At 55.5% G+C, this 21213-nt stretch overlaps 1 long non-coding RNA gene across 1 annotated transcript in view; it reads left to right on the plus strand.

The window, feature by feature from the left end:
• Window positions 1-691: 691 nt before the first annotated feature.
• The window catches only part of LOC133225238 (uncharacterized), a 46498-nt gene continuing 25976 nt past the window's right edge, over window positions 692-21213 (plus strand). Inside the window, exon 1 of the long non-coding RNA XR_009729076.1 lies at window positions 692-971. This is a non-coding gene — a long non-coding RNA (uncharacterized LOC133225238). The remainder of the gene's footprint in view (window positions 972-21213) is intronic.

The following is a 21213-nucleotide window of genomic DNA, read 5'->3' on the forward strand; positions in this document are numbered from 1 at the left end:
CCCAGCCCAGGGCAGGTGGGAGGATGCTGGATGTGGACCCCTGCTCCTGTGCAAGTGATGGGCTGGGACATTTCCCACCCGGAGCTGAGCCTGGTGTCCTGCCGGATGAGGGGTGCACAGGATCATCCCCCTTTGGCCAGCACCTTCAGCACTCTCCATGTTCTCCCTTGCCCCAAATCTGGCTGTCCTGGTTCTGTCTGAGAGAGCAGTGGCCCTGCCTCCTTTGGGGCATTTCCCCATTACAAACCCCTGGACAGACTCAAACGTTCGTAGAGCAGCAGGGTAAGGAGTAGGACAAGGTCCTGCGCAGTGAGGACAAGCGGGTGACTTTGCCAGGACCGAGCGTGCTTGCAAGAACGAGCCTTAAATTAGCCCCTAAGTCAACAGCACAGTTAATTGCTCATTCATTCCACAGATGGGTTAATAATTAAGTTAAATTAATAATTGGGACAATAATTAAACTAAACAATAACCAATACAGGGACAATTGAAGCGATCGCTCTCCGCGCTAAGCATTCCCTGGGGTTACTCATTGACCCCGCACTTCGGCGTGGGACCGGCTCCTGGAATCCCGGGACCCACGGGGCTTTTCCAAGCGGAACCGAGGGCTCTTCCCCACCGCCGTGGGGAGGAGCATCCCCGCCCGGCCCCGCTCCCGTCCCGCGGGCCCACAAACGGAGGGCGGGACGGGCGGAGGACGGGAGGCGGCTCCCGGCCCGGGGGGGAGGAACTACAAGTCCCGTGAAGCCGCGCCGCCCGCCCGCCCGCGGGGATATATAAGGGGGGGAATGGCCCGGCCCCGCAGTCGGAGCATCCCTGCCTGCCGAGGCGCCGGTCCCGGCCCGCAGCCACCTGCGCGCCCGCTCCGGCGCTGGTACCCGGCTCCGCGCCGGTGGCTATGGAGGATGCGGGTGATGATGCCGCTCGCGGAGCCTCAGGGATGCGGGGGGAAGCGCCGTTGCCCACCGGAGGTAAGTGCCCGCTCGGACCAAGGGGGGACTGGTTCGGAGCATCCCCACCGGACTCTTGGTCCTACCGCGGTTCTGTTCCTCTGCTCGGTATGGCGGGGCACCAAGCGGGCTGCGGATCCCCCCGGTGTCGGCTCCGTGTGTCGGTTCCTTTTGCCTTTGTGTCCTGTCGGGTCCTGGATGTTTCCCTCCCGGGCTGGGGGCTTCCACCCGGGGATGCTCCTTGTTCGGGCAGAGGGTGAGAGACCGGTCCGGCTGGTGTGAGGAGGAAAGGTTCCTCTTTTTCTCTAAAGAAAACCGTGTGGAGGTGAGGTTTTCTGGTGTCTTATTCTTGATTTTATTTATTTTATTGGGGGTGGCACATGCACGCCAGGACTTTTTCCTTCTCCTTCCATTGGAAAGGCTCATAATGGCTCTGTTGCACCCGGGGCAGGTGCCCAGATGAGGTGATGCTGAGGCCGGGCCCTGGGAGCTGCAGCCCCTTCCCCTGCCTGACTGGATCTGAGGGTCTCCCACCCTTAGGTGCTGTCTGCCATGAGCTTGGGATCAGGGAATACTCGATTGGGGTTGGTGATGCAAAGTATCCGTGATGCACAAGAGCACTTTTGTGTGGATTCTGGAAAAATATGAATGACTCCCTTATTTTGCTCGCTACAACGAAAAGACCACACCAGTCTAGACCTGCAACCAGTAACACACAGAGAAATGAGTGCTGTCTGCTCCCAGGGACCCAGAGAACACCAGTCCTCCCAGTGTGTGAGCTGCTGGTCCCTATGGAGGGCGAGGGATGCTTGTTTGGGGAAAGGATGTTTGAGGTTGCTTTGATATAAACAAGAGAAGCTTTTATTGCCCAGACATTGTTAGTGTTGCTCTTTGCTGGCTTGGAATGTGTTTCCTCTGAAGGGTTTGGAGAGCAGAGGAATTGCTCAGCTCTTGCTAATTGAGACATCTTTTTACAATCACAGGCACAGCTGGTGGGATGGAAGAGGGGGGAGAGGGCTGGGATGTGACTCAGGCCTGGGGAAGAAGCTGCATCTGGGTCTGCCTGGCACTGTGAAGGGGAGATTCCAGCTTGGAAGCTGCGGCAGGGAGCACAAGGAAGCCTTGTTGCTCTGCGGGCAGGCAGGTGATGCTGCTGGGACATCAGCTTTCTCACCCCCTGTAAAATCAGGGATGGGTGGCAAAAGCTTCCCAGGTTCAGCTCAATCCCTCCCCACATGTGTGCCGAGTTTGAGCCCCCTGACAGAGACCTCATAGGGCAGAAGGGTGTTGGACTTGCTCTGTCTACAAAGCAGCTTCCTTATTGCTTCCCGTGTTCAGGTGCTTCAAAACGAAAGGCAGTCTGAGACGTGGCATCCCTCAAGCCTCTTTTGATGCGTTGGCGATAACCTTTCACAGGGTGCTGTGGTTTCTGGTGCAAAGAGGGTCCCTAACTGAGGTGTGAAGAGAAATCCAATCCCTACCTTGCAATGGCAGGAGGAGGTAGCATCGCTCTGGGAGTGTTCCCAAGCCATAAAGCAGAAGCTGTGGCAGGGTGAGATGAGGGCTGTGGTGGCAGCGGTCGCTGGTGGTTGCTCTGCAGGGCTCAGGTGCTGTGTGTTGGCAGATTCACTTACAGTGCCTGGAGATGCAGGAGCTTCTCCTGCCCCATGCTCTGGGAGCAGTAAATCAGTGCCATGGGGGGAATGACCCACATGGTCTTAACCCCACAGCTCTTGGACTTGGCCCTAAAGCAGACCGGGATGGTTGTTGGTCACAGTCACTTGCAGTGGGCATCGTGAGCTGTTTGAGGACCAGCTACAAATCAAACTGTGTGTTGTAGGGTTTCTGTAGTCTCTAACCCACACTTGGGTGCTGTCTCACCTGCACTTGCCTGCTCGGTGCGTTGCAGGGTGCAGAGAGGACTTAGGGGATGTTGGGACCTGGCTCTTTCCTAAGTGAAGGCTTCTGCCTGCAGCGAAGCAGAGCTGTGGAGTCTGGAAGCCCTGGGCTCTTCCGAGGGCTGGATTTTGGTGTGATTTTGGTGTGTGTTCCTCCCATGCTTGGTTTTAAACGCATGTGATACAATAGCATCGCTTCTCCTTAGTGCTGGGGGGGTTTTAGTAGCAACCAGCCCAAATCTCGCCTGTTTTGGTCTCAAACTCCTCTGTCTGGGGGGTTCTTCTGTAGCAGAAATGATGAGAGGGCCTTGAGGTTTAGGAGCTGAGATGTTTGGGGCACACCCGCTCCCTGTGGCTCTGGCAGACAATGGGGGGATAATGCCAGGAGCACAAAGCAGCTTGCTGGGGGGTTTCTGGTTTGTTTGAACTTTGAGCAGAGAAGCAGAGCAACAAAAGAGAGGGCAAGGAAAGCACAGAGCTCTGCCAGTTACCAGGGCTGGCCAGAAAGCTATAACCGCCTTACAAAGGGTGGCCTTGTTCAGAATGGCTTATTTCATCAGAAAGATGTATTTGAAACAAAAACGAAGGGGCAAACGCTAGCATAAAGCCTCCCATGTCAGTATAAACACTGCCTGAAAACACTTTCATTACCTCCTATAACTCCCTAATAAATACTGTTCCTTTCTGATGAAAGCTCTTAACACAGGATTAGGGTTTACAGTGTGTTGCCTTATTAGGCCCTGGAGACAGAGCCTATGTGCTTCGTGTCCTGCTCTGCAGCCTGGTTGCAGAGCTTCAGGGCTTCCCCTTTACTTATTCTGGGGGTTTTCCCCCTGTGGGCAGCGTCTGAATCCCAGGCAGTGATTTCCTATGGGCAAACTGGGATAGCTGTGGCTGGGATGGTTCTCCTGCTTCATCCATAAGGGTCTCTTCCCAGGCTGAGCTGAGGTGGGAAGACCTCGGTGGTGCTGCAGCCATGCTTGGAGAAGGTGATGCTTTCCCTTCCATTGGCTGGCTCTTTCTGCCAAGCCACAGATGGGTTCTGGGGGGTTGAAAGCTAAGCCTTTAAATGTGTTTGATCCCTGGGTGGTTGGGCGGTGCTCCTGCAATAAGAAAACCCAATGGAAAAGGCCAGAATGGGTTTCATATCAGGAGCAAATGTTACTCAATCAGACTCTGTTTGAAGCTTGCTCCTTGGGGTTTTAGTCTTGGTTTTTCTCCCTAGGAGGGGGTCAGAGCTGTTATCTGTTGGGGATGGCTGCAGCAATACCTTCCATAGACAGGAGAAGGAGGAAATGAGCAGCGGTGGCCCTGTTCTAAGCTCAGCCTAAGACAGCAACGTGGCTTGGTCACAAGGGCAAAAAGGTCTTTTCAGGGTGTGTATAGGAGCTTCAAGACTGGCTTTGAAGTCCTGCCATGGTCTGCTTGGATGTGTCCTGTGCTGGGCCTGACGGATGCAGGATGCTTGGGGACCTCAGTGTCACATCCTCTCCAGTCTGGGATGGATGAGGGCTTCCCTCCTGCCATTTGAGTGCACTTGAGCTCCTGCTGGGGGTCCTTTGAGATGCACTTCCAGGCCAGTGTGTTTCAGGAAGTTTTTCCTAAGTCAGGAACCACGTTTGTGGTGTGTGGGCTCAGGGGGTGCAGATCCTTTAGGATGTGTAGGTTGGGTGATGGTGGTGCTCCTTTGTCGGGTGCCCATCTTTGCTCTCAGCAGGTAAGCTCACACTGCTGTGTGCCCAGGTAGGCTGTATTGCTGTTAGAGGGACGGGTACCTGCTGCTGGCACCTGGGATGCCAGTGACACCAAGAGGCAGTCTGAGTACTCCTGTAGCTGGTGGCCAAATGCTGATCTCTGATGCAACCAGCTTGGAAGCCAGCTCTGGCAGTTAAAGGTGACAGGAGCTTCTCTATGCTGCTGAAACCACGGATAACAGGACCCGTTGTCTGCTGTAGTGGGGCTGTGCATGGACTCCATTGCCAGCTGGAGCTCTGCTATGGGCTTGATGGTGCACATGTGGACCCAGCATCTCCTTGGCAAGTTGGAGGTGAAGAGGAAATGAGGGAGCCTGGTGGTGTCCCTGGTGAGACACCTGCACATCTCTGGGGAGATAATGCAATGAGCAGGGCTCAGTTTTGGGGTGGGAAATCATTAGGATCTGGGTGATAGTTGCTGCTGTTTGAGATGCCAGAAATGCTGCAGTGCAGCCCTTGGTACATGGGTGTTCTCCTTGGTTGTGCTTTGGAGGAGACTCAGTTACCAGGGGACATGAGGGTAGCAAGGGCTGGTATCGGTCACTGGAGAGTGGTTGGGTTCTGTGTTGGTGCTGAGCTGGAGCTCACCACCTAACTGCTGTGCCCTCAGCTCCTCTTTCTGGGCTATGTAAGATGATTTGCCTGCATAAAACTATGCTGTTGGGGAGGAAGTGATGCTCGCCCAGAGCTGGTCCATCTCCATCCATGTGAGCGGTAGCCAGGCTATCTGTTAGCCATTGCATGGCTATGGTGCACCTCTGGGGTCCACACCTGTATCACTGGCAGGATGGGGGCATCCTCCACTGGTCCAGCAGTGGATGCACATTCGAGTCAAACGTTGTTCCTGGGAGATTCCCTTCTCTGCACTCATTGCTTCTAAGGCAGGAGGACCTGGAGGCAGCAGAGCCCCTGGTCCTGGGGAGAAGGTGCCTCAGGTCCTGTCTGTGGAGGGAGGGCATCTGCTTGCGCCTCCCTCATCCAGTTTCCCTTTGCTGCTGACCACCATCCTACCTCTTCTGTTTGTCCCATAGGAATGTGTCAGACCTTCCCAGCCCAGGACTCGGAGGGGGAGGGAGGGCTTCCCAGCGCAGCAGACTGGATGGGAAATAATGATCCCCTTTTTATAGCTTCTTCAATTGTTCCCGAAAATCCTTTTTAAAAGGAGGAAAGTTCCTTCCTTCCTTTCAGCTCCCGGTATCTTTAAGAATTCACTCTATTGTGAGCCCAGGACAGAGACCCTTCTATGAGGCTGCATAGGAGCTCTTCAGAGGCCCCCTCCCCACACCCCCTCCCACCCCATCCCAACAAGCCCCCATTCTCCTCTGAAGAGGGTCCCTCTGTCTAATGCCAAGTAACTCTTAAGGGTAGCATTTATCCCCGGGCACTCAGCTCACAAAGAGTGCTGGAGTGTCAAATAAACTCACTGCAGCCTGCAAAGAGAAGAGGAAGAAAATACAAAACCCCCTTTATTTCCACCCCTGCAGGGAAACAAATACGGACTTTGTGCTGGGGAGCAGCAGCGCCCTAACGAAGCGGGGCAGTGCGTGTACTAATGGATCTCTAATAAAGCTCAGTGTGCGCACACGTGATGGGCTGTGCGGGGAGCTGGCAGAGCAGCAGGAAATCAGAACCCCTCTGAACAAGTGCTGGCCATGCACTGTGCCCTGTGCTTCCTAGGCAGAGCCGGGCACTGAGTGCGTGTCTGTGGTTTGCTCTTGGAGAGGGAGATGCTGGTTCTGCCCTGGGCCTTCTGCTAACGTTGTCCCCAATGGTAAGGGATAACAGAGGGGGGTTATCCCTTTGAGCATCGTGTGCTTGGGCGCATCCTCATCAGGTCCTTCAGGCTCTGACCAGACCTTTGGGAAGGGCTCAGCACAGCTGAGCAATGCTGCAGGCACCGAATTCATCAGGAAGCTGTTGCTGGAGGGGAACTGAGCTCCTTGCCTTGGACATGGCTATAGGAGGTGGTGCTTTGCTGCTATCAGAGGGAATCATCACCTTTTTGTGAGCTTTGTTGCTGTTTGCTGTATTCACCACTGTCGCTGCGCGGAGGAGATGTGCTGCCCTGAGAAGAAATCTTCGCCTTGCTCCCATGGATGGATTTAAGCTGTTATCCTATGTATCAGAGAGCAGCATGGCCAGTACTGACCTGACGACTGGGACTGGAACCGCTGAGCAAGGAACTGACCAGTGCTGCCTGCTCCCCAGGGACCTGCCCACCAGCATGGCCAGAACCCCTGCTCAGCAGCAGCAAGAACAACCCTCTGTAGTCCTTCATTGTGGCCCCATCCTGGCTTCTTAATGCTGATCTGGGGAATAGCTTGCAGCTGCACTACATGGGATGTGCTCTGATGCACTCAGGTGTTCCTGAAGCTGCAGCAGACCTGGAGAATAAGAGATGCTGCTCTTCCCTTGTCCTCATGCTTCTCTACAGGATTTGTAGTGTATCCTTACCTAAAGGGGCAGATGCCACCAGCCACAATAGCTGTTGGACTGTCCTTGTCACTAGGAGCAAGAGGACAGGAGCCTGCCCATGTGCAGGCTCGGGACTTCTCCCCTTTCCACCAAGCAAACGGTCCTGAGCCATGAGGGTTTGTCTCTGGATGGTTTCTCTCTGCTGGGATCTCTGAGGCCCTCATGGACTGTGGGATTTGGATGCTCCCTTCTGTCTGCAGCTGGGAATGCCATGGCCGGGAGGCTGCAGCCGTCTGCTCCTCCGGACCCGGTGGATTACTTCTCTTGGCACCATCCCGCTGTGTGGTTCGTATTAATCTGGTGGAACCGGCTTTGTTTCATGAGCCCTCCCAACTGACAGATGTGGAAGAGCAGCAGCAGTTACAGCCCAGCGCCGCAGTTCTCCCTGTCTGGGGTACTCTGAGCATCGTGGCTCTGGAGGAGGAAGGAATCCACACACGTGTAGGACAAATCCTGCTCGTTTTAGGTGAGTCCCTTCCTTCTTTCGTTAACAAAGGGCCTTCCTGTGGGACTGGACTTGAGGAGAAAAGGCTGAACCCAGTGACCTGCTGCCCTGGGGGAATAGGAGAGGACACAGGTTCATTTCGGAGCTGAACTGGCTTTCCCCTCCTCTTTTAACCAAAGCACTAACTCTTTAGTACCATTTCAGCCTGAAATCCCTGCTAAGTGTTCTCCCTGGAGTTATGGTGCTGAGTAATAGACAAAGGAGTTAAAGCAAAGCAGCTTCAAACAGGTTTCCTTTTCTTTCCCCAGCAAGGGGGACCCAGCTGGTTTTCTGCACTTTAAACTGTGTCAAAGCAAGCGAGGAGCCTGCTACTGGTTTGGATTACTGGGAACAGTGTGTGGCTTGTCTCGAGGGGACCGCAGGGATCCAGTGCCTGGATTACTTTTGGTGCCAAGGCTGGCAGTGAGAATTTGGGTTTATTTTCTGCATCTTCAGCTTGTTCTGGGAGATGCCCCATGAAGAGATGCCCTCGCTGGGGCTTGCTCGCTCGCTGTCTGGATGTGCAGTAAGTGATGCTCTTGCTGGGCCCTGGGTCCCTGGTGCACATGTTGGAAGGGGATTTAGATCGGGATCCCACCGGGAGCATCCATTGGAGGAGGGTTTACACCGGGATCCCGCCGGGAGCATCCATTGGAGGAGGGTTTACACCGGGATCCCACCGGCGGCATCCATTGGAGGAGGGTTTACACCGGGATCCCACCGGGAGCATCCATTGGAGGAGGGTTTACACCGGGATCCCACCGGGAGCATCCATTGGAGGAGGGTTTACACCGGGATCCCGCCGGGAGCATCCATTGGAGGAGGGTTTACACCGGGATCCCGCCGGGAGCATCCATTGGAGGAGGGTTTACACCGGGATCCCGCCGGGAGCATCCATTGGAGGGTTTACACGGGATCCCCGGGAGCATCCATTGGAGGAGGGTTTACACCGGGATCCCACCGGGAGCATCCATTGGAGGAGGGTTTACACCGGGATCCCGCCGGCGGCATCCATTGGAGGAGGGTTTACACCGGGATCCCGCCGGGAGCATCCATTGGGAGCGCTCCTGGACGCACGCTGACACCTACCGGCCGCGGCGGGCAGGGAGCGGGCAGTACCAGGCGGCGCCAGCAGGGGGCAGGCGAGGGCAGGCAGCGGCGGCGCCGCGGGGCGCGGACCTCGGGCGCAGCGAGGTCCCGGAGCTGGAAGAGCCGCATCTTGTGTGTCCCAACGGGAAAACGGTCCCAAATCCCGCTCCCTCCCCCCCTGTGTGAACCCCTGCGGCTGCAGGGCCGGGGGCACCCTTGGAATGGCAGGGGAGAGGAGAAGGGGGTATGGTGGCTGCTGCTGGGGGATCTTCGAGGGTTCTTAGTGTGCTTAGGCTGAATCTGTGCTCTGGAGCCAGGCTGGGAGAGCTGGGCTGGTTCAGCCTGGAGAGGAGAAGGCTCCGGGAGACCTTAGAGCAGCTCCAGTGCCTAAAGGGGCTATAAGGAAGCTGGAGAGGGGCTTTGGACAAGGGCCAAGGGGAATGGCTTGAACCTGCCAGAGGGGAGACTGAGATGAGACATCAGGAAGTTGTTCCCTATGGCTGCCCCATCCCTGGCAGTGCTCAAGGCCAGGTTGGACACAGGGGCTTGGAGCAAGCTGCTCCAGTGGAAGGGGTCCCTGCCTGTGGCAGGGGTTGGAACTGGAGGAGCTTTAAGGTCCCTTCAACCCAACCCAGGCTGGGATTTGGTGACAGCCCATTGCAGGCAGTTTGGCAGTGGAATAGAAGAGAAGGTGGCTGCAGGGAGCATGCTGTGGTCAGCACAGATGTATTTTGTTACCCAGTGGGTTCCGAAGGTGAATCGCTGCCCGCAGAAGGATGCGGAGAGGAAGCGCGAGCAGCGTGTGCCTGCTCCTGATACTCATTGTGCCTTGTGGGGGGGACAAACCCCCCCGTGCTCCTTTCCTCTGGGTATCTCCTTCCCACGGCCTTGAGCGCTGCCGGGGAGGCTCGCTCCAGATACCACGCGGTTGCTGCCCTAAAAGTCAGCGAGCCAAGGGCTGCTCCTGCCGCTGCCGGCGAATGGCACCAGCCTGGGAAAGGGCTGGAGGCTGCCCCGCCGTGTCCTTGCTCCCCTCCGTGCTCGGGGCTGATAAAGGTGGGGAAGGCCGGGCCAGGCAGGGATCAGCGTCCCGGGGAGCAGAAGCCACCGGGGCCGAGCCGCGCATCACCAGCAGCCATGCGGTGGGGGGGGAATGGGATTGCCATAGGGAAAGGGGGATTGGAGCCCGGAGCGGGGCTGGCCGAGCCGCGGCCGCTGGATGGCAGCGGAGCTCCGCGTCCGTCCCCGTCCCGGTCCCCTCCGCCCGATGGGTGTTAGCGGGAGTCGTGGAATTCCAGGCTGGGATCAGCCTTTGCAGGCACAGCACGGCCCAGACTGGGTGTCCCAGCACCGTGTCCGGCTGGAGGGGGCTCAGGGCACTCGCTGGTGCTTTGAGATGTGGATTAAGCCCCTTAGCAGTCATTCTCTGTGATGGTGGGCACACAAATGAACCACTCAAGGGCTGTGTCTCTTCAAGCTTTTGGGGCTACCAGCAGCTCCTAAATGCAAGGGATGCTCGTGAAGGTACATACCCCAAAACACCAGCCAAGACCAGGGTGTTAAGGCAGTAAGGGATGGGGAGGGAGGAGATTGGGGGCTACAAACATGATACCTGTGCACTTCAGAGAGCTGTTAGGCTTGAGCAGTGAGTGTGACCTGGAGCTGTGTGTGGGAAGGGCAGGGCTGGTCCTGAGGGCACCTCACGTGGTGGCACTGGGCCATATGTGAGACATTGCCTTGGGAATGGGCTCAGGAGGGCTTTGGGAGAGCAGGAGGCTGATGCTGGGGTGATCGATGCTGTGGGGTGTGATGCAGAGGCATCTGCTGTCCCTGCTTGTCCCTGGCATGCTCTGAGCAGGCCACTTACACGGCATTCCTGGGGCTGGGAATGGCTCAGCACACTCCTTTCCCCGAAGGAAAGGTGTTGAGCTCCTGCTCTGCCTTTCCCTTTCTCCTCATCATCCCCTCCTTTCTCCCACCCCCCTGGGTAAGATGCATTGGGAACATTGTCTGGCTCCGCTTCCACATTGCTCTGTCTGGAAGTGGGTGAATTATTGCTGGATAAACTGGTGTCATTTGGCTGCCTTGAAAAGCACTTCCAGAGCAGTTACAGCCTCCTTGGTCAGCACCATTCACGTTGAAGGGTTTCCCTGCCTCCTTGCTAGCTGGAACCCATTGCAGATTCCACCGGTGCTACCAGCGCAGAGCCGGGTTTCCATGGCGAATGCAGTTGGGTTCTGCACCCGGAAGCCTGGAGCTTTTGGGGAGCTCTTTGCCACCACTGTCACGGTTTGCCTGTGGCTCTGTCCTGCTGCACTGGAGGAGGTCCTCAGGCTCCCCTGAGCTCGCTGCTCCCCTGCCCAGCAGAGATGCTTTAAAGGCCTCTGACAGCTGATGCCTTGGGGATGGGCTCACCCGCTCTGTTCTCACACTGCTGAAGGCTCCAGCACACCCCTGCCTCTGGCTGCTGTGCGGGTCTGACCTGGGACCTGCTTTTTCTCATGCCAGGACCCGTCCTTTCAACTGCTCCGTGCTCCTTCCATGCGTGTCTTGTGCCTTCTGCTTGCTGCTATAAACCACAGCGAACCTGGTTTGATTTGCCAAGGTGCTGGTGTTAAAACCAAAGGAAATGTTTGTGCAGGGACTTGCTTCGTATTGAATGAGCTGCAAGCTGAACCTGCACATCAATGAGCATCCTGCAGCCCTGCGCTCGGCTCTGGGGCAACAGCACAAGGGGGATGTGGAGTGGCTTGAATAAGTCCAGAGTGGGCCACAGAGATGCTGGAGCAGCTCTGCTGTGGAGCCAGGCTCAGAGCTGGGCTTGTTCAACCTGGAGAAGAGAAGGCTCCTGAAGGGGAGACCTTAGAGCAGCTCCAGTGCCTAAAGGGGCTGCAGGAAACCTGGAGAGGGGCTTGGGACAAGGGATGTAGGGACAGGCCAAGGGGAATGGCTTGAGACTGAGCTGGGCTCTTAGGCACAAGTTCCACCAGTCTGTGATTCTATGATCCATGATCACTGCTCTGCCCACCCTCGTGCTGCACCAGCCCCGACTCCCAGCCTTGTGCATGTTGGTTGTGAGGCACAATACTCGTTAAACAACTTTATCTGAGCTTTCCATGTGTTGATTTTTGCGTTGCAAGGGAGGTTCTGAGCTTGTCCGTGTGCCCTTCTCGGGGGTACGGCTGGCGGCTGCGCTGCAAGGCCATCTCCTGTGCGCCGGGAGCCGCGCTGCGCCTTGCCCTCTGGAATGCTCTTTTCATTGATAGTTTCTGTGGACAAAAATGCCTGCTTTGTATCCGCTGCCCCTTTCCCTCCCCACGCACAAGGGGAGGGAGAGAAAAACCCGACTCCAGTATTTTCTGCTAACAAAAGGCTGAGGGTGAATCCAGAGCAGGCGAAATCTCCAGGGCTTTGGGCAGAGAAATTAAATCACTGCAGCTCTCTCTTTTCATTCCCAAGAACAAACAGGAGCGGTTACCACTTCCTCTCGCTCATAAACAAAACCAGCCCGACGTCTCCAGGAGAAACCCTGCCAAGAGACTTTCCTTCCTAATTGTCTGGGCTCCTTTCAGCTCTGATTAGTATTCGGGAGCGCCTGGCACACAAGCGGGAAGCTTCAGGAACAGGCTGTAGATCTTGCTCCGAGCAGATCCTACCCTCGTTTCTCATCCCTTGCCCTCCTTGTCTGCACCGCTCACCCTCTGCCTCCCTCCCTCTTCTTCCTGCTTTGTTGTTTTCCTTCGTCCTTCCCAGGGTTTGTGGTGGTGGCACCAAATCCTGGTGCTTGGCCTCTAAAGGTCTTTTATGGACCTGCTCTTCTGCTGTTCCTTTGCTTCCAGGCTTTTCTCTGCTCTTGGGCAGGAGTTTTGGCTGGAGCAGCGCTGGGGGATTCACTTTGCCCTGCAGGAAAGGGCACGTTGGAATTGGGACTGAACTTAGTGAATGCTATAAAAGATTAAAGGTTGCAACTGCCCCAGCGTGGGGCTGGGGTCTGAGATGGGGTTTGCTCCCATCCGTGCACATTGACATCTCTATCTGACCAGCATCCTCTTAACTTTGTCACCAGTAAAACTCCTTTCTATGGAAGGATGGGAACCTCCATTGGAGGTCCCCGGCAGGGAGTCCTGAATGGCTGCTGGCTCTGTCATGGGACAGGGATTCATTTGGGGCTGCCCCACGGGAAGCAGGGAAAAGCAACTTGGGTTCCTGTACCTCTGCCATCCTTCGCTATGAAGCCAGCCTGGGGCCGTGCCTGCTGCTGCTGCTCCTGCCCAGGGCCTTGAGCTGCTTTCCCCAGTTACTTCATTGTGCAGAGAAGAGCTTTCCCACATCTCTCCCTTGTGGCTGGGTTCTAATGTGTAACATTGTCCCGAGCTCTGCTCTTGCATCATGTGCTGGAGATTAGGCAATCCGTGGCGATAATAAATATTGCTGAATGAGTGGGTGCGGGCAGGAGGGAGGGAAAGGAGGGATTTAAAGGGCAAGGAAAACTGCGTATTCCCTGTGGGCAATGCTCTTTTTGCAAGGATGAGGGAAGCTTTTATGTCCCCTTTTCGTAGGAGGCACCTGTGTGATAAAATAGCTCCTTTTGACTATGTGGTTGGAAATCACAGAATCCTAGGATCAACTCGACTGGAAAAGACCTTTAAGGTCATCAAGTCCGACTGTTACCCGAGGACCACTAAACCATGTCACTAAGGGCCTCACCTACATGGCTTTTGAGTTTAATGCTTCTCTGGGACTATGATGCGCATGGATGTGATGAGCACCCCCCGAGCATCCCACCTCCCCTGCAAGTGGTGCTCCAAGATCTCCTTCCCGCTGCCCCCAGCCCTGCCAGGCTGGAGCTGTGCTGATGGGAGCTGGCGATGCAGGGTCCCCGTTACCCCTGTGCAGGGGTAAGCACCGCAATCCCTTCCCTGGAAACCAGTTTGTTGAGTGTCTGCTGCGCGCTCCCTGCCTCTGGGAACGGGCGGCCTTGACTCCGTGACTCAGCCCGGGTTTCTCCATCGTGTGAGCAGCCACAGTGTCCTGCGCTGTTCTCACGCTCCCCCTGCCACGGGCTCCGGGCGCCTGTAAAGCCCTGGGGAAGCGGTGTTTGCTTCGCTTTCGGTTTCAAGAGGGGAATCTGAGGCTCTGAGGGATGAAGGAACTCATCTGGAGTCATGGAGGGAATCGTGGCAAAGCACAGAGCCCGTGGGCACCCCGCCTTTGGTCCTGGGGTGATGGTTTTGCTCCTCGCAGCCTGCCCTGGGCTGCGTTGAGGATGGGGAGGCAGAGCAGTGACCCTGTCTGGCTGCTCCTGCTTTGAGCAAGGCATGCAGGTATCTCCGGATGCAGCTTTCCTCTTTCCATGGATCCCGTAGCTGCTGGGGCAGGGGATACCCAAAGGAAAGCTGTGTGTGGGGAGCAGCTCCTTGTGGAGCTCTGTTTGTTACGAGGCTCTTATCACTGCTGTCTGAGCAGCTCCAAGGCAGGGTTAGCGCTGTTCCTCTGGGGCAGGAAGATGTTATCCCCCTTTTACAGAAGGGAAGGGCAGCTAATGCAGAGCAGAAGGATTAGGGCTGGGATTTTCTAAAGCCTCCTAGTTAAGAAGACTGGGACTTGCTACTCAAGAGCCCATGTGTAAAACCTCTGGCTGGAGCAGAATACTGACTGTGGGTCTCTGGTGGCTCAGTGCATCCGAGCTCTTCAGCAGCAGCCATAAGGCACCACCGTGACCACAGACCCTTTAAGACATTTTTGGAGCACAGCTTTTTCCTGGTGATCTTTCCATCAATTTGGGGTTTTTTTCTCCTTTCCTGGTCTTTGCCCCATGACTGAGCTGGGATGGGGTGGGAAAAGCTGGGCAGGAGCAGGAGGAGATGCTGTGATAAGCAAATCCTTGAATACAAAGGTCAGGGAAGTATATGACTGAGTGGGGAGCAGGTTCTGCTTGTGAGTGATACAGCTCATCAGGGAGCAGCTCTGATGCTCATTGTGTTTGGGGGAGCTTTGGGTAGCAGCATCCTCACCTGTGTGTGGCTGTTGCTGCTTCTGTGTTGTGGCCATTGCACTCCAGCTCAATTCTCCTCACTCGAGGCTTGCTTTCTGTGGGTGCTACTTCTGTGTTCCCCTGCCCTTCCCCATGTGGAAATACGACTTTGTACTTGCAGGATTGATGTACGCTCTTTTTTTACAGCTGGTTTGTGTTTGGCTGCCCCATTGAATGGAGGCACCAGAGCTGTGAGTGCAACTTTATCATAAAGTAAACCTGACATCAGTTTTTAGCATGGGATCTTTTTCCAGCTGGGATATGGGAATAGCTGGCCATGGAGCCAGGCACCCTGGGCATGGGCAATGCTTCCTTTTGGTCCTGGGAAGTGGTTTGCTTTGGGAGGATGGAAACAGTCCAACTTGTTTCTGTGGTGGGAGGGTTTGGCATCTTCTTTTGTAGTCTTTTTGGGACGGGGTGAGAAGAACCAGCTGTTGCTGGCAGGAATGGGGCTGGATCTCTGGCAAAGAACTCCCCTTTATACAGTTAAACCCCCAGAGGGGCAGGGGCAGAGCAGGCTGCAGACAGGAGGGCGAGCGGCCGGTGCTGCCAATACCGAGCAGAAGCTTCCCATGTTCCTGCCAGTGCATCCCGGTCCAGCGCTCGGTTGAGATGTCTGCTGAGGAGCTGTGTTCTGCTTTGATGTTTTCTGGCATCCCTTCCAGGCCTTGGTGGAGCGAGCTCTGTGCTGACCTCCCCTGCTTGGCTGGGACTTGGCCGGATGCTCATAAAACCTGCGTCCTCCTGCTTCTGAGACGTGTTCCAAGAGGCTTTGGCTGCTTGTGGGAGGTGTGAGGGTTTGCAAGGCAGACGGGCGCATGGGCTGGAGGGTGGCTCCCCACCTTCCCTATGGAGCCCTCACTGTGCTCCCCGGCTTCACTCCTGCCCTGTGCTGGTTTGCAGAAGGGAGCTCAGCTGTGTGCTGGTTCCCTGGAGCTGCTCTGGTAATGCAACCCTTGAAGCAACTCATTCTTCATGGAATGGGTTGAGGTATGCCAAGAGCATCCTTGTTAGGATGCTGGTGGAGAGAGGCTGTGTAGGGCTCCGTGCCATCCCAAGACCAGGGCTGCTGGGAAGGAGCTGGGGGACCTCATGTGCTGTTCATGGAGTGGTGATGCTGGGAACCATAGAACCCCAGCCTGGTTTGGGTTGGAAGGGACTTTACAGCTCATCCAGTTCCAACCCCTGCCACAAGCAAGGACAGCTCTTGGGTAACATGGTCTAGTGTGAGGAGACCCTGCCCATGGAACTGGATGATGTTAAGGTCCTTTCCAACCCAACTCATTCTGTGATGCCATGAAGTGCTTCTGCTTTGCTCCAGCTGTGGTGGCTCCCCTGCCACAGGGAGTCCTTGCTCCTAGCAAGCAGAGCTAACAGAGGATTAATGGTTAATCTGTTGTTCATGGGGAGTTATAAACAACCTGTCTGCCTCTTTAACACCTTTCGCTGATGTGCTCGTTGCCCTTCATAACACATTCCTGTCTGATATAGCCTTGTAGCCTCTATTAATCACTTGTCAGCTCCTGCTGCCGAAGCAGCCCATGGACCTCTCCTGCTGTGCCAAGGCTTCCAAACTCCTCAGGGACACAGCAAGGGCTGGCAGAGGGCCCAACAGGGCTCGTGGTGAACAGGGAGGCTCCACAGTGCTTAGGGCTGTGTCCTGCCTGTGCTCTGCTCTTCCCTGGGAGCTGGGGATGGAGGAGTTGCTAAGAGAGGCTTTAGGGTGCCAGCAACCACCTCAAAGGGCAGGTTCCTCCAAGGAAGGTCTTTTGGATTGGGCCCCCAGCACTGAAGGTTTCTGGATCCATCAGGTTGATGTGGAAGCAGGTCCTGCTCCTGCCTCGCAGCAGATGAGTCCTGGCCTCATGCAGTGCAGCAGTCCTGGCTCCGGTGCTTGGGATACAGCATGCACCCGCGCTGCCTGGCTGAGCAAACACTGCTGGGGTATTACCTGTCTGCTAACCCATCAGTGTGCTCTGCAGCTCCTCCGGCTGTGGAATTCCCCCTCCGGTTTCTGCCTCCCCCTTGCTGCCCCCTTCCCACGATCGGGGGAATTAAACATTGTCTGAGCCCCGTCACTTAGCGGCCCCGTTGTTTGCCATGGGGAGATAACCCAGTGTTTGCTCACTGCCACCAAGGACATGGGCAGCTCATGCTGGGACAGGGCAAGTCCCTGGGCCATGGGGTGATGCCTGTGTGTGCCATCTGCCTGCAGTGCAGAGCTCTTCCCATGGGGGACCTGCAGCCGGGGCTTGAGAGGGATGCCCCTGGAGCAACCTCTGCCCTTTGGATGTGCTGCTAGTGCGGCCTGATGGGTTCAATACACTGCTATTGATGCTGCTGTGTCTTCAGAAACTTTGGTCAAAGGAAAGGTCTAGAAACAAAAAGAGGTTCAATTTCTTGTATTTTTGTATTTCTCACTTTATAATTTTATATTTCCCACTTTATATTTTTTCCCTTGCTTGTTCTAAGCTGCTGTTTGAATTTCATTTGTATTTTTTGTGCTGAAGATTGAGGCTATTGGTAGATGCTCACCCAACTCTAGGACAGGAGAGTGGCCAAGCACTGGTGTCCCCACTGTCCCCCTGCCTGTGGTGGGCTGGGATTGGAGCCAGCGGTTGGCTCTGGATGGGGGAAGCAGAGACCAAATGTTCATCATGGTCAGGGTGCCCCGGGTTGTGCTGCATGCCCTAGAGCTGTGTGCTGGGGTTGGAGCAGGTGAGATCGAAGATTCCCTGTCCACTGGATGTGTGCTTCCTCCCAAGGCTGGTCTCTCCCACTGTGTGTGTGCTGTGCAGTGAAGGCTGATGGTTTCTCATCCCATATGAAGTGGTCCCACAGCCAGAGCATAAGCTGGGCTCTGCCCGTTCCACAGGGAACATGTGTTGGAGACATGGGAAGGGTCCTTTCTTTGTGAACTGGTGATGGGGCTACTGCTTCTAAGCGAGCCAGGGTTTGAATCCCAGGAGCTCCGAACAGGGTCTGCCCAGGAGGTGGAGTTTCCCTTGCTTTGGGATCCTCTGGGATGACGAGCCGTATATCGGTGTTGGATTTAATACTTAAGGCTGTCTGTGAAAGCCAACTTTCTTAAGCCAGAAACCAAGTCCTCTAGCGGCAAGCTCAGAAAGAAGAAAACTCCCAAATGATGCTTTCTGGATGCTCTTTAATTTCAGGGATTAGGAGTCCGATCCCTGCCTTTCTCCAAGGTTACCATGAGCGCGGTTATAAACCGGGAGCGCTGCAGCACCGAGCGCCGCTGCCAGAGCCCTCCCAGCCTGGATGCCGCTTGGCTGCAGATGTCCTTGCTTCACCTTTCCACAGTCGAGGGGAAAAACCGTTTACACTTGGCTAGAGAAGGCAGTGTAAACAGTGAAACACTGAGCCCGTGCCCTGCGAAACCCATCATGTACCCGGGCCCCCCAGCCTGGCCCCGCTCCGGCTGGGCTCCGACAGGCTCAATGCAAGGAGCCGGGCTGGCTGGGCAGGGACTTTGTTCCAATGCAGACCCAGCTCTTGGCTGGGGTCTGACCCGGCCCCAGCCCTTGGGATGGATCCCGAGACCTGGATGTGCTGTGGAGGGGGTTGCCCCAGGCTGGAGCCATCCTGCTTGGCTGCTGCTGCGCTGCTGGATGCTGCAGGATGAGGAGCAGGCTGCAGGCAGTGCTGGGTGGGCTCTGTATCCTCTGACCACCCATCTCTCCCCAGCTCTTAGTTTCTCTCTGTTAAAGCCTATTTCTGTGCTGTGTTATTAAGGTCTGGCCTGTGATGCCAGAGCTGTGCCTATGGGGCTTTTCTCGGTGCCTTTGAGCAGGTTTACTCTCCACTTTATAAAGGAGCCATGCAGTAGATGGAGTGATGCATGGACCCTGTGCAGCCCTAATGCAGCTGCAAGGAACTCAGAGGTTAAGCAGACCTCATCCTCCCCTGTAAGATAAGCCCATAGTTATGTGTATTGTGTTTTGGAGCCTGGGTAGTGGGGCTTTGCTCTTGCAGCACTGCTCCTGGTAAGATGAATGCCCTGTGTTTTTTGTCCTAAAATCTGAGATCCTGGTGTTGGGCGATCGCAATGTAAGGTTTTATGTCTTAAGTAACTTTATATAGCTCTTCTTTTTTGTAAAGTTGACTTTGAAAACACAATCCTGGAGTTCAGAAGTCAGAAGGCAAATGAAAGGGAATGCAAGCCAAGTTTCTATATGCTAAATCCCAGGATCTATCCTTCTTTAAACCCATCTCACGAGTTTCAGAGAGTGCTGAGCTCCAGGAGTGACAGAATTGCTGTGTGCTGGGGCTGGTGGTACCCTATAGTGCCTGGGGAAGCTGCTGTCGATGTTGGGTTATCCTGGAGATAACTCATTAAGATTAGCTTAAATAAGAGCTGCTTTGCCTGAAGCTGGCAGCGCGTGAACTTCCCTTTCCTACACCCCCAGCTTCACAGTTGGTTGGAAGGGCTTTAGAAGGATGCTTCTGAGCAGTGTCCTGGTGCCCGAGGCAGAGCCCTGCCTTGCTCAGGCTGTTCAATGCACCAGCTTGCACCAGGCAGGTGAGGAGCAGAGGTGCTGCCTGCGTTGGGATGAGGTGATGTGTCCCATCAGAGGTGACAACTTGACATCAGAGCTGTCCGTAACCTCTTGGCCATCCCAAGGAGGATCCGTCGCAGCTGATGGGGCTGCTGGGTTGCTCCAGACAAATCCAGGCCTTTCTCCCCAACTCTCTAATGACTTTTAGTGGTGTTTTTAGGCAGTCGATTCTGTCTGGGGCTGGTTTAGAGGATTAAGGTCTCCAGGAGTGTGTTCTGCTGCGCTATGAGAGGGCAGCGAGCTCATACCGGGGTTTGCTGTCGCCCTCGGCCACGTGAGCGGCCCGGCTGGCACTGGGTGATTGAATTAGCTTCTAGAAGAGCAAATCCCGGATTAGAGGAGCCGTTTGCCATGCTGAAAGCAGAGCCCTGCTAATTAGGTTTATGTAAGGGGCTCGGGTGGCGTTCCGTAACCGGCACGGGGGGAGCTGCGCTGGGTGATTGGGAAGCAAGCTGGGGTCCCTGGTGGCTGCTGGAGCTGCTGAAGGCTGGGCTTAACTTCTGCACGTTGAAAAGGAATAAATGAAGTAGCATTGCTGGCAGCAGTACTGAGAAACATGTGCTGTGTGATGGGTGTATTGCTCTGCTCTGCCCATTGCTGAGCCTGGGGATGGTTGTGACCTCTTGTCTCGTATCACAGGCACCTTTCCCTCTGGATGCTGCTGCTGCCTGGCAGTGCTGGCCCTGCTCAGCATCACTGAGCAACCACTGCCTGTATCCCAGGAATAGGTGCCTGTGCACCAGAGAGGTGAAGCAGTGTCTGGAGGGGGTTATCCTGTTGCTGGCTCCTCCTTTGCCAGGGTTAATGTAGGTGGCCATGGCACTGCCAGGGCCCCAGATGTGGGCACATTCGTGCAGGAGATGCTTTGTTTCCCAGTCTCTTGGTGCCGGTCCAGTTTCCCAGCTGGATAGGTGCTGTGCAGCATCTGGATGGCCCCAGCCAGCCCCCTCCCTCCCTCCCTCTGAGCAAACCCTAGTAAAAAACCACCCAGTGAACCTCAGTAAAATTTAATGGAGTAGTGCAAGGCTAATCCACCCCAGGGAAAGGCAGATTCAATCCCTGCCGCAATGGGAGGCTTTCCTTCCAGCTGTGAGCAAATCCAGAGTTTTCCCTTTGCCTCCCTGGCTGCTGTTCCCCCTCCTCTGCTGGCAGTGGTGAGGGTGGGTGGCACAAAGGGACATCATTGGCATCGTGGTGACAGGGGGAAGTGGCTGGCCCTGTGACAGCTTGGTGCTATCTACAGCCAGGGGCTGAGCTGCTGCTCCTGCAGATAGATGGGATGGAGGTTGTGACTGTGGCTGAGCTCATGGGCCTGGTGATGCTGCAAGAGCCCTCCAGGGAGACCTCTCCTCTCTCAGTGGATGCTTACATGGGGAATGCTGCTGATGGTGGTTGGTGTTGTCCCTGTTAATGGCATGCACTATTCCTACTGCAGTGTAGAGCATCAGTGATGGCTTGGGATGCTCTGAACCAAGATGTCCTCAAGGGATGGGTTGGTGAGGCTGATGTTGCCAGGGCTGTGATGGAAGGGGCAGGGGAGGTCTCCACAGTCCTAATCCTTCACTGTAGGATGCTGATGGCTTGTCCTCCCTTTCTGATGGCTTTTAATTCTTTGTGGCCAGCTTTAAGTGCAGCTGATGGCATAGGACCACAGGGAGGGATTGCTCGGTTCTAACACCCCATGTAATATTGCATAGTAGAGATCTGGCATCCCATGGGCAGGTGATGTCCTGGGAGCACACTTGGGCTGTTGCACATCACGCAGCCTTTTCCTGCTCCTTGCACCGTGCACATCCATCCTCTGCTTTATCCCTGTGTGTCCATCCCACCACCAATAGTGCTGCGGAGCTTTGATCTGCTCCGAGTGATTAAATTCATATCATCCAGACTGACAGCTTAATACACCTCAGCGAGGCTGTGCTAAATTAGTTGTGTCTGTCCTGCCAAAGCTG

This window comes from Neopsephotus bourkii, unplaced genomic scaffold (assembly GCF_033783945.1).
Source record: "Neopsephotus bourkii isolate Nb327-2 ecotype Australia unplaced genomic scaffold, CSIRO-AGI_Nbou_v1 NB_1749, whole genome shotgun sequence".
Taxonomy (NCBI): Eukaryota; Metazoa; Chordata; class Aves; order Psittaciformes; family Psittacidae; genus Neopsephotus; species Neopsephotus bourkii.